Genomic DNA, 13,025 nt, shown 5'->3' with positions numbered 1-13,025 from the left:
CCTCACATTTCCCCGACTTCGGCATCACTGTGAAATGTGTGAAGCTTGTCTTTGGTGACCTCACAACGTGCTCCCAGCGTCCTGCTTCTCAAGCCCTAATCTCCCATCCCAGTCTTCCTCTGCACTTAATATGCCCAGGCTTCCTCTTCAACCCACCACACCTGTTCTCCACACTGTTTATCCTATCTCTCCACTCTCCCTATCAAGTTTAGAGAAACCAACTGACATTAATGTGCCTAACAGGAACTGAAAATGGAACCTCTGTTTTGTTTCTGCTATGAGATATTTGCGCTCAGCAGAGGAAAATGGGTCCTTGTATCTTGGGATCATTTTAGCTGACATATTATTATGTCACCCCACCAATTACTAAACCACTAAACTGGTAACCACAGTATGCATTTTGGCATTTTGTTCAAAAGTATGTAAAAATCTCCCTATCTGTTGTGCTGAAATCCAGAAATTTAAATCTGTGGCATTTCTACAATTGCCTTCAGCTGAAAGGGAATTTAGGAATTATCCATATCAATCCCTTCATTTTACAGACAGGAATAATGGGATCCAAATACAGACAACTAATTCAATCAATGTTGGAAGTGACATTAGAGTCTTTGTCTCCTGATACCCCAGGGCCCTTGCACTGCTCCAAGGAGCTCATCTGTCACATTTCACTGCCTCCTACTGGTGCATTGATCCTCATATTCTCATTCCATCACTTACAGTATCTAGCGCAAGCTCCTTGGTCAGCATTTGTGGGAGTGGGGCTGAGGATTTCCACTGCTTCGTTGTTCCCTCCCCACAGAGCACAATTGTGAGAATATGGATGTATGTCCTTCCTGTCAGAAAGGCTGGGCCCATCGGGCTACCAGGGATAACCTGCATCTCGTGATTTTCAAAGGGAGGAAAAAAATTCCTCTCGTGTCTCTTTTCCTGGAATGTCATGGTAGCCTGAAGTAACTGAAAGCAGCTGACAGGTTTGCACTCCGAGCAGCGACACCCTGTCCAACTCCTGTCAAATTGGGCTGGCATTGCCGTGGCCAGAGGTGACCACGAGGATACACATTGAGAACTTTTCACCCTGCTCCTGCTGAGAAGGGAATTAACATGTAGAAACTGTACTCAAGGGCAGGACTGAGGGGACAATTAGTGCTGAGGATGTTCTATCAGGATGACAAACCAGAGGGAGGGAGGCAAGGGTAGCAGACAGACACTGTACTAAAGCAGTAAAACGAAACACAAACCTGGGACAGGTGTCCTTGTTCCCTTGGCAAGGACCTGGATGTCCCCGCATGCTCTCTCGCCTTCATATCCTGTCTACTTTGATGGTGTCAGAGTGGAGGCCCAGGAAAAGGCTGTAGGAGACTCCTTGCTAGAGTATTAGCAGGTCATGGATTCCGAGACTAAAGGGCTGGCCTTAGTACATTGCGATGACGACTTGGAGGCGAACAGGAAAGTGACGACTGCCCATTGCACATGGAGGATTCCATCAAAAAAGGGGGCCCTAGAAAGACAAAAAGCACAGTGGAAATAGGAGCAAGCTGAATTGTGTGGGACAGATTATTGGTCATTGATATCAGGATAGTTCTGTGTGGTATCACAAGCTTCCCTGAACAAGCTCCTTTGAAAACACAATCAAAGTTTCTCAGTAGAAAATAAAATGAAAAAAAAAAAAAAAATCCTGCAACTTGAGAGCTATCATCACTTAGACATGTATATCACGTAACAATGGAAGACCTGCAGTCCCCTGGGGACTCCTCTCAAGCCTGAGGAGTAGTGAGGTCTGGGGGTGTGGGGGGTGTGAACAGAGCCCTCTGCTGGATGAAAATGCCCACAGTGGTATAATAACTTGGGAAAGATCGCCAGCTTTTAAAGTCTCTTGATACTCAAAGCCACCAGCCCCCTTTGAAAAGCTCCCATATTCCACAGATCATTGCTTCAAAGATCTGCTCTGACTCTTTCTCTTTCCTGATCTCCTTAGTCAATAAATTCAATGTTTTTTTCATCCTGCCTAGTCCAGAGAACTTCCCACCTCACTTAACACTATGCCTGGGTTACTTCCTTCAGTTATCTTCTGTTGGCCAACTCACAGTCACTCAGCTGTACAACTCAACAGTCACTTAGCTCTTCCCCAGCTAGAAGTCAGGCTGGGGTCCTAGACCTCCTGTTAACCCAGCAGAGTCATTCAGACAAGCTTATAGGAACAGGGACAGGAAACTACAAGTCTCAATGAGCAGTAAACTACCACTGAGCGAATGTGTGACCAGAAACCTGGAGCAATCGCAAAGAATCCTGACAATCAAATTGTAAAGATTAGCACTATTGCAATTCGGGACATGCTCAAGCTGACTTACCTCAAACGGTAGAGTTAAAAACATACCAGGGGATTCCAATTCAATCCCATCAAGGTGGCATGTACCAATGCCATCTCACTAGTCCCAGTGATCAATTTCTGTTCACAATGGATCGTAATGATAGGACTAAGAACCAAAGGGATCACATAAACAAGAATAGTGTCTGCAAATACTAGCTGATAGAATCAAAAAGGGAGAGAATGATCCAACATGGGAAGTGAGATACACAGCAGACCCATAGAATGGCAGATGTCCTAAACAGCACTCTGGCCTCAGAATCAGCCCTTAAGGGATGCGGATCCGGCTGAAAAGCCCATGAGAGTATTTCAGGCATGGAAAACCAAGACACTCTGGGGAAAAAAAAAAAAACCTAAATGAAAGATCTCCGCGAGTGAGATCCCAGTGGAAAGAACGGGTCATCAAAGAAGGAGGTACCTTTCTCTGAAGGGAGGAGAGAACTTCCACTTTGACCATGGCCTTGTCTAAATATGATCAGAGTCAGTGAACTCAGGGGGTTTCCATAGCCTTGGCAGCTCATGACAAGAGCCTAGGGTGATTACTGAGGCCATAAACAAGAGTGTCAATTTGTTAAGTCAACAACAGGAGTCACTGTGCACTTACTCCTCATGTAGGATCTCTGTCCTTAGTCTGCTGTACATTGAGATTTAATGCTATAACTAGTACTCAAACAGTATTTTTCACTTTATGTTTCTGTGTGGGAGCAAACTGTTGAAATCTTTACTTAATGTATGCTAAACTGATCTTCTGTATATAAAGAGAATCGAAAATGAATCTTGATGTGAATGGAAGGGGAGAGGGAGTGGGAAAGGGGAGGGTTGCGGGTGGGAGGGACGTTATGGGGGGGAAGCTATTGTAACCCATAAGCTGTACTTTGGAAATTTATATTCATTAAATAAAAGTTAAAAAAAAAGATTAGCACTATTAAAACTCATTGTCAAAAAAAAAAAAATCCCCTCATTGCCATCATAAGCCAAGGCCAAGACAATCTCAAGAGTGGCAAGACCTTGCTGGGCAAACCAGCATAGCAACGAGAAGCATTAAGTGCTCAGTGTGTGGGGTGGTACTGTCTGTCCAATCATATTTTCAGTTTCCTGAACACAGAATCCCAATTCACATTCAATGAGTCTTGAGTATAATTCTGATTTTCAAGTATCTCATTAGGCCAATTTAGTAATTAAAATAAATTAATGCTTTGGTTTATGTGCTCCAAGTAGTTAGAAGTTTGATCTTATTTCCAGTTGTTGATTTGATACCAGACATGCGTGGACAAGAACAATATGAAAACTGTCTATCAGGGCAACTATCAATGAAAACAATCCCAGTGGGCCAGCCAAAGTATGTGCTGGTTGGTACCCCAGCCTGGTGCATAATTCCAGCTAAATACCACCTTGGGTATGGCTTCCAGAGAGATTCTTTTCTTGAACACTTATTAATCATTATGAATTATCACCAATATTTATAATAAAAAGTCATAAATTAATAACATTTTCAATAACAATTATTATAATAGTTGTGAATCCATAGAGCAACTATAATTGAAATGGTCATGGATCAGTATGCTGGAAGTGTCTTTTTTTAAAAAAAGATTTATTAATTGATTTGAAAGTCAGAGTTACAAAGATAGAGGGAGAGCAGAGACAGAGACTGAAACAGAGAGACTGATCTTCCATCTGCTGGTTCACTCCCCAGATAGCCACAACGGCCATGGCTGGGTCAAATCAAAGTCAGGAGCCTTGAGCTTTATGTGGGTCTCCCACATGGGTGACAGGGACCCAAACACTTGCACCATTTTCTGCTGCTTTTCCCAAGCCATTAGCAGGGAACTAGATTGGAAACAGAGCAGCCAGGACATGAACTTGCAATCAGCTTCACAGGTGGCAGCTTTATCCACTACACCACAACGCCGGCCCCTGAAGTGTTTTATTTTTTAATGGGTCAATAATAAAAAAAAATGCTTAGAATATAAAACTGGGGATGGATTTTGAGAAAGTAGGAATCTGTGTGACGTAAAGCAAAAATGTATTATTGATTTTAAATTTTGAAACTATGATCACTTTCATATTCTGAGGCAAGTGATAAAATTCAAGGAAAACAGAAGTTTACTGATTGAAATTGTTTGGTACTTATTGATTTGTTTGGTAAGACACTTTGTTGGGCAGTTTGGTTATGAAAGCAAAGACCCTGTTGTGCTGGACAGAGTGGTTGATACAAAGTTAAGATAAGCTGTATTAGCAATGAAAGACTAGGATTTGAGTTTTTCTTTGAACAACCTGACAAGGGTTGGGGCGCTGAAGGTAGAGAGGGTATCACTGGGAAGGAAAGCTCCACCCACCAACCAAGTAGTAGGCAGGGCCCCAAGTGGGATATGAGCAACCAGGAGAAGAATTTCAAAATATTTCTCAACTTGTATCCCAAGGATTTCAGTCTGATGCAACATCACAATGAGTGCTAAGGAGAAATAAAGGGTGGATGATGTACAGTGTATGGAATATGGACATGAGCTGCCCCTCAACACACATTGTCTCTGTGGACACTGTGTGAATAGCAACACATTTAGCCTTCGGGGAGGATGGTAGCCATCAAGGGCCAGGTCACCAGGGACCAGTGCTGAGACCCAAGCTGGATCTGAGTCTGACAGTGTAAAAGTAGCCTGCAATGATTTGAAAGTTCCCTCCAAGACTCACTTTGAAATTTACTTGTCATTGTATCAAAATTAGGAGGTGGAACCTGTACAAAGTGATTAGGTTACAAGGACTTTGACATTATGAATGGATTCGTGTCTTTATCACAGGAGTGGACTAGCTATTGAGAAAATTGGTTTGTTACAAGTTTGGTTCCCTCTTGACCCTTCTCTCTGTTTCCTGCGTGCTTGCTTTCCCTTCTGCCCTGTTATGATGTAGTACTGAGGCCCCCAACAGATGTCAACCACATACTCTTGGACTTGTCTGCACCCAGAACTATAAGCCAAATAAACTTCTATTGTTTATAATTTATCCAGTCTCAAATATTCTGTTACAGCACCATAAAATACACCAAGACACAGGTTAGTTTGGGGAACTGTATTAATCAAGGTTCTCCATCAAAACAGAGCCAATAGTTTAAAAACATTGTGAAAAAAACTAATGGATTTCAAAATATCTTTGCACCAAAATAAACATTTTTTAATTCCATTTTCCATGAGCTTTTGGAAGTATACTTAGAGAGAGAGAAAGAGACCACAGGAATTAGCTCAACTGTTATGAAGGCTGGGAAGTCACACAATCTGCCACCTGCAAGTTGGAGACATGGGATGGCCAGTGGTTTGAGTTCTCATCTTCACCAAAAGCCCTGAGAACAAGAGTGACGATATCCATGGGCAAGAGAAAATGGATGTCCCAGCTATGAGAGCACAAATCCACCCTTCTGCCTTTTGGTTCTATTCAGACCCTGGATGGAACAGAAGACCTCTACCCCCATTACTGATGGCAAATTGCCTCTCCTCAATCCACAGACACACCAGTAAGCAAGTGTTATATTCTCTCTGGGCATCCCTGAGCCAAGTCAAGTTGACACATAAAATTAACCATCCCTGGAGCAGATGTGAGAGAACTCCAAATTTTCCCCAAATATGTTGAAAGAATGAGCAGGGTTAGGACCAGGCAGTGAAAAGACCCACAGGGTAGAGTTGCATATGAGGGACAGTATGAGAGCCTGCAGGTGTCTATTTGGCTTAAAGTAGCCCAAACCTCAACTAAAAGTGAAATCTGACAAATGGAGGATTTCAAGTGCTTATCAAAAGACATTTTCTCACTGAGAGGCTTTTACAGAATTCAATCACACCAAAAAATGAAGCAAAGTAAATGGTGAAAGGAAAAAAAAATGACCTGTGCCCACATGATAAGATATCAGGTCTTTCCAGGAAGACTCAGAATCCTTGGCCCATAGAATACTAATGTGGACTGCAGGTCATCACAATAGCTGACAAACGCTGGTAAGTAGCATAGACCAAGAATACACACAAATCAAAGGTATGCAGCAGGCCCATACTAGAGACAAACAGGACACAAGGAGGAAATGTCACTGGAATATATTGCCAAAACTGAAGCCACAGTTATCTCAACCTCTCTGACACCTACAAGACCTTTTCAATGAGGTTTGTTCTGTAACCTGCAAAAGAAACTAGGAGTTGAATGTACATTTAAGAGAGGAAGAGAAAGTGTGCGCACGTGTGTGTGTGTGCATGTGTGTGCAGGCACACAAAAATAAAATGTAGGAGCATATAAATACATTTCAAATCAGAATGCTGTTCCTGTTGGTACTTATGTAAGCTTTCCTCCTTTAGATGCCATATTAGATGCAAGATGTCCGCCACTCTAACTAACATGAAAACTGTTAATATATTCATCCATTTACTTACTTATCCATTCAGTTAACAGATGTTGAGCACCTTGTAGCTGCTAGCACTCTAGGTAGTGTCCTATAATCAAGATTAGCTTCAGAACTCTTCAAGGTACATAAATCCTTTTTGAAAGCAAGAAAACCAAGGCTCAGACAAATGAAGTGACTGCCCTATGTTGCAACTACTAAGTGGTTGACGATTTAGAGCCAGGTCTCCTGATGTAGGAGACACTGGCTTTTATGCAAACAATTTTGGACTATAACATGTGTAGCAAGTTTCCAACTTCTTTCAATTAATTCCAAATTAAAAAAAAACTTCCCATAGCACTGGAGCTCCCTAATTACAAAAATTATATATTATATGTAAAATCTTACTTAGGAAACATTTGTTAGATGCATAAATTTTAATATTAACATTGAGTTCTAATTCTTAAGTTGCTCACAAAGAAAAACCTAATCAGAGGCACTGGTGCTGTGGCATAGCTGGTAAAGCTGCTGCCTGCAGTGCTGGCATCCCATATGGGTGCTGGTTTGAGTCCCATCTGCTCCACTTCCTATCCAGCTCTCTGCTATGGCCTGAGAAAGCAGTAGAAGATGGTCCAAGTCCTTAGGCCCCTGCACCTGCGTGGGAGACCTGGAGGAAGCCCCTAGCTCCTGGCTTCAGATCCACGCAGCTCCAGCTGTTGCGGCCAATTGGGGACTGAACCAGCGGAATGGAAGAACTCTCTCTCTCCACCTCTGCTCTCTCTGTATAACTCTGAACTTTCAAATAATAAAGAAATAAATCTTAAAAAAACCTAATCAGAAAAAATAAATAGCTAAACTTATAGCACATAGTGGTAGGCTGCATAACACAAGTGCCAGACTTCAGATCAGCTCAGCTCCAGCCACTGAGAACATCTGGGGAGTGAACCAGTGGATGGAAGACATCTCTCTCTGTCTGTAACTCAGCCTCTCAAGTAAATAAACAAATATTAAAAATAGTGCCTGAGATGATATTGATCAAAAATGACATAATAACTTCAACTCGGAGAGTAAAGAGAAGAAATAAATATTAGTCACAGAAATGTGAGCTTTATGTTTAAACAATGGAAAATATGAATTTCTAAATAAAGTAAAAGAAAGGGATATTGTAGGAAGAGGGAATGCTTTTACAGAAGTACAGAAGTATGCAACTCTGGGTAGGAGGAACTGCAGAGAGAACTGAGCTGGAACAGGGCATGGTGTATGGCATGAGGGAAGGGATAGCAATAAGGTTCGTAAAGCACCCAGAAGTCACACTTGAGGGACCAAGACCTGGATAAAGACATTCTGGATAACTTGGTTTTCTTGTTCTGAAGGTTGCATCTGAAGCTTAGACACAGGAAACTTCCCACACCCATGGAGGGGCTCACAAACCTCTTAGGAAAAATACTTGAACTCTGTCCACTACTGGGGTTTGAACACATACAAACATGCCTACTAGGGCTCTGTGGAGCACGTCTGAATCATAACTTATGCTCTTAAGCACCCCTGCAGGTTGAGCTGCAGCCACCGTCCAAGGATGATGCTGGGAACAGCCTCTTGCTTGGTCTTGTAGCCAAGAATGTAGAGTTTAGGCAGAAAGGGGAAGGGGGCACTGGAACATGGGCACTGTATCTGGACTCTCTTGAGCTTGTTTTTCAGAGAATGTTCCAGAGAGCTTACTTTGCAACACTGTACTCAGGAGACAGACCACCACAAACAAGAAACCATTAAAGCCCCAGGAAACGGGTTTGAGGTAGATCTTCATGATTTTCCGTGAACTTTCCTCAATATAATACTAAATCCTTCACCCAGGGGAAGATTTCTGAACACATACTACATGGAGACCTCTGCTGCTTACATGTATGAGCTGCTACATTATGGACACTCACCGAACCCTGGATATAAAAGCCCTGGCAAACTGCTTCTCAGGGAGATGGTTTCTTTAGGGAACTCTACCTTCCCACTATATTCGACTTGTCACACATTAAATAAAGCTTTCCTCTGAGCAGCTCCTGCTTGAGGCTGATTAATCGGTGACTCCTTAAGTGAATGAACCCCTGTGTCCTGCTGCTTTATGGTCCTGCTGCTCCCAAGCCTCCCTAGGCTCCCCAGGGAGCTATTCCTTAATACATTCCTTCCACCAGAATTCTACTGTGAGATCCCACCTCTGAGACCTCAAGGTACTTTCTATCCTTAGAAAGGGAGGGGGGCCAAGGCCAGGGCCGGCATCTTGGCGTAGTGGGTTAAGTCACTGCCTGAAATGCCAGCATCCCATGTAGGCGCCAGTTCAAGTCCTGGCTGCTCCACTTCCTATCCAGCTCCCTGTTAATACACCTGGGGAAAGCAGAGGAAGATGGCTGAAGTCCTTGGGCCCCTTCACCCACATGGGAGACCCAGAAAAAGCTTCTGGCTCCTGGCTTTGGCCTGGCCCCACTCTGGCTGTTGAGGCCATTTGGGAAATGAAGCAGATGGAAGACCTCTTTCTCTCCCGCTCACTCTCTCTTTCTCTCTCTCTCTCTCTCTCTCTCTCTCTCTGTGTGTGTGTGTGTGTGTGTAAAACTTTGCCTTTCAAATTAATAAAGTAACTCTGGGGAATAGAGAAGATCATCCAGGAAAGAGAGAACAAGGAAGACAAGGAAGTCTGTGTTGACCCTGAAGACATGAGTAGGAATCAGCCTAGAAAACAGGGAGAGCATTTTTGACAGAGGAAGCAACTGATGCTAAGATCCGCAGAAGGAAACAGCAGAGCTTGTCAGTGAAATTACAAATAAATCAATATGGCTGGGGGACTGGATGTGAAACAGGACTGGCAGACAGCACTGAGGGCAGTGGCTGCTCCAAGTGGCTCAGCAAGCAGGGCAAGAGGTTTGCAACGTCCTGAGGGCCCTAAAGTGCTTTGAGGATCCCTTTGGCAGCAATAAAGAGAATGGATCTGAGAGTGGCAAGATAGAGACATAAGGGCCCATTAGGAAGCTGTTGAAGTAATACGGCCAAGAGATGACAGTGGCTGCAATGAAGCAGCAGAAGTAGGGTGAGAGAGGAAATGGATTACCAGGAGAGGACACTTGTGGTGTTACACCAGCAAGGCTAGTAAACTGGTCAAGGCAGAGGCAGCCTGAGTAGGTGGTGAGTGACAAGGAGTGGAGAGGTGGAGACAGCCCAGTAGAGATTACATTTTTGAGAAGCTTGGCCATAAGGAGAAGGCAAGAGAATTCAGGGTTAAAGAAAGGTTTGGCAGGAAGTGGAGGGGGCAGTGTTTAAAATGAGGAGGAGTGGGAGCGCCTTTAGACAGCTCCAAGGAAAGAGAGACATACCTTTCAAAGTGGCTGCCCAATTCCCTCTCTACATTTCTTGCTCTTATCTTTCTTTTGTACCTGCATGAAGACCTGTTGTTACCGATAGTGTCCTTTTCCTGTGAGCAAGAAATGCCAGCAACAAGAGAACACCGGGATGCAAAAAGCAAATACTTCAAAAGTTCAGACTTACTCCTGTCTAAACCTTTCTTTAGAGATAATTTGCTTTTTCTAGTCCAGGCCTTGTAAAAAGGCCACAACGGCACAAACACTCCTGTTAAGAGTTGTGGGAAGCGGGAGGTTGGAGGAAAAGTTCAATTAAGACTCTGCCTTCCTCGGCCTGATAATGGGCTTGGCATTTGCAGAGGGTTCTTGAGCAACAATGCCTGCCATTGTGAACCCCACAAGCTGGGAAAGGCTTTTTGTTGCAGGCTGAGGAGGCACCAAACTAAAGGTCTCAGGCAGCACAGCTTTTTCATGTTTGGAGTGGCATCCACTCAACGCTGTCCGCCTCCTCAGGAGCACCCCCCTCGCCTCTGTACCTCCCAACAGATGACACTCAGACGGCTTCTTCCAGGTAAGTCCAAGAGAAAACGAAAATGTTGCCGCCAGACCTGGGAAAGAATTTCTCACTTAGGTTTTGCAAAATCCAGAGAGGCTGCTGTTTACCTCAAGATGTTGTGAAGTCTTTGACTAATTTGCGAAAGATGAAAGTGTTGACAATGTAAAGAAAGGTGTTTTAAAGAGACAAATATCATATGTTCAACCTGATTGGTGACAGCTAACTGAGCACCTAAAAGGAAACCTGTAGAAGTGAAACTGACACTATGAGAAACAATGACTTGATCAGCCCTTGTCCTGACTGTAGAGGAATCACTTACTATTTTATGCTTTTTAGTATTTTCTTTTTTGACAATACCATTGGTTGAACTCTTTACTTAACACAGAATTATTCTTAGGTGTTTAAATCTAATTGAAAATTGATCCCTGTTAAAAATAAGAGTGGGAAAAAGAAGGGAGGAAATGTACAGTTCGACACATACTCCCTCAGACTTAACCCTTAAGGGTAAAGCTAGAAACTTGCCATGGAAATCCAAATACCATTAAGTTGGCAGGTACAAATGCCATCTTACTAGTTAAAGTGATCAGTTTAAACTCATAACTGATCATAAAGATAGGATTAAGTGTCAAAGGGATCACATAAATAAGACCAAATATCTACTAATAATAATTGATAGAATTGAAAAGGAGAGCAGGATCCAACATGGGAAGCAGGCCACACTATAGAATGACAAATGTCCTAGACAGGCATTTGGATCTGGCTAAAAAAAAAAGCCCATGAGAGCATTTCAGGCATGGAAAGCCAAAACACTGTGGCATAAAAAATGATCTACATGAAAGATCTCTGTGAGTGAGATCCCAGTGGAAAGAAGGGGCTATTAAAGAAGGCAGTACCTTTCTCTGAAGGGAGAAGAGAACTTTCACTTTGACTATGACCTTGTCTAAATAATGTCGGAGTTGGTGGACTCAAAAGGCTTCAATAGCCTTGGCAACTCATGACAAGAGCCTCAGGTGATCACTGACATCATAAATAAGAGTGTCAATTGCTAAATCAACAACAGGAGTCACTGTGCACTTACTCTCCATGTAGGATCTTTGTCTTTAATGTGTTGTACTATGAGAATTAATGGTAAAACTAGTCTTCAAACAGTACTTTATACTTTGTATGTCAGTGTGTGGGTACAAACTGTTGAAATCTTTACTTAGTATAGAGTTAGACTTCTTTATATAAAGATAATTAAAAATGAATCTTAATGAAGAATAGGATGGGAGAGACAGTAGGAGGTAGGATAGTTTGGGGATGGGAGGGCTGGTATGGGGGAAAAAACTGCTATAATCCAAAAGTTGTACCTATGAAATTTATATTTATTAAATAAACGCTTTCAGGCCGGCGCCGCGGCTCACTAGGCTAATCCTCCGCCTAGCGGCGCCGGCACACCGGGTTCTAGTCCCGGTTGGGGCGCCGGATTCTGTCCCGGTTGCCCCTCTTCCAGGCCAGCCCTCTGCTGTGGCCCGGGAGTGCAGTGGAGGATGGCCCAGGTGCTTGGGCCCTGCACCCCATGGGAGACCAGGAAAAGCACCTGGCTCCTGGCTCCTGCCATCGGATCAGCGCGGTGCGCCGGCCACATCGCGCTGGCCGCGGCGGCCATTGGAGGGTGAACCAACGGCAAAGGAAAACCTTTCTCTCTGTCTCTCTCTCTCACTGTCCACTCTGCCTGTCAAAAATAAAAAAAAAATAAAATAAAAAAAAAAAAAAAATAAACGCTTTCAATAAAAAAGATCATTCAGCTGAACATTTGCCCAGGAATTCAGCAGTTCACACAATACCTTAGACACATGCTCTTACACAGTCTCATAATCACTCTGTATTTCTCTTGTTCTACCAATAAGAAAAACAGAGATTCAAGTCATATCTTTGGATTCCTGGCCCTTGCTCTTTTCACCATTGCACACCGCTTCTGAAAGGGAATACAACAAAAACGCAAGGTGTCACAACTTGTAAAGTGCGAGCAAAAAGACTTCTACAAAATCTGATTGAGAGGCTCAGGCATTACAGTGTTAAGGAGAGACTGGAAGTCACTTGGTCTGGCCCTGCCAAGGCAAGCCAGATGGGAATCAAAATTCAATAAATCTATATAGCAGGCTTGTTTTTAAATTGATCATTTTGTATGGCCTGCAAATGATGTCATGAAAATCCAAATGGCTCTTGTCAGAAAAAGGGTTCCCCACCCCTAACTAGCAGTTTAGAAGCTGCTTGGGATGCCCAGATCTTCTGTCTAAGGCCTGGGTTCCAGCCTGGCTCACACCCACTTCTAACTCTCTGATAATGTGCATCCTGAGAGGCAGCAAATGGTGGCTCAAGTACTTGAGTACCTGCCACCCACATGATTGGGTTCCCAGCTCCCAGCTGCAGGGAGGT

The 13,025-nt window shown here is 43.3% G+C and overlaps 1 long non-coding RNA gene across 1 annotated transcript in view; it reads right to left on the bottom strand.

Annotated features, from left to right (window-relative positions):
- LOC149128036 (uncharacterized) overlaps positions 1-13,025 on the bottom strand; it is a 196,368-nt gene that overhangs the window by 121,688 nt on the left and 61,655 nt on the right. The window contains exon 2 of the long non-coding RNA XR_016229261.1: positions 1,239-1,498. This is a non-coding gene — a long non-coding RNA (uncharacterized LOC149128036). The remainder of the gene's footprint in view (positions 1-1,238; positions 1,499-13,025) is intronic.

Source organism: Oryctolagus cuniculus, chromosome 2, assembly GCF_051225735.1.
Source record: "Oryctolagus cuniculus isolate XC-2025 breed Fujian yellow rabbit chromosome 2, ASM5122573v1, whole genome shotgun sequence".
NCBI classification, from domain to species: Eukaryota; Metazoa; Chordata; class Mammalia; order Lagomorpha; family Leporidae; genus Oryctolagus; species Oryctolagus cuniculus.
This window is presented reverse-complemented; position numbering and strand designations above follow the sequence as displayed.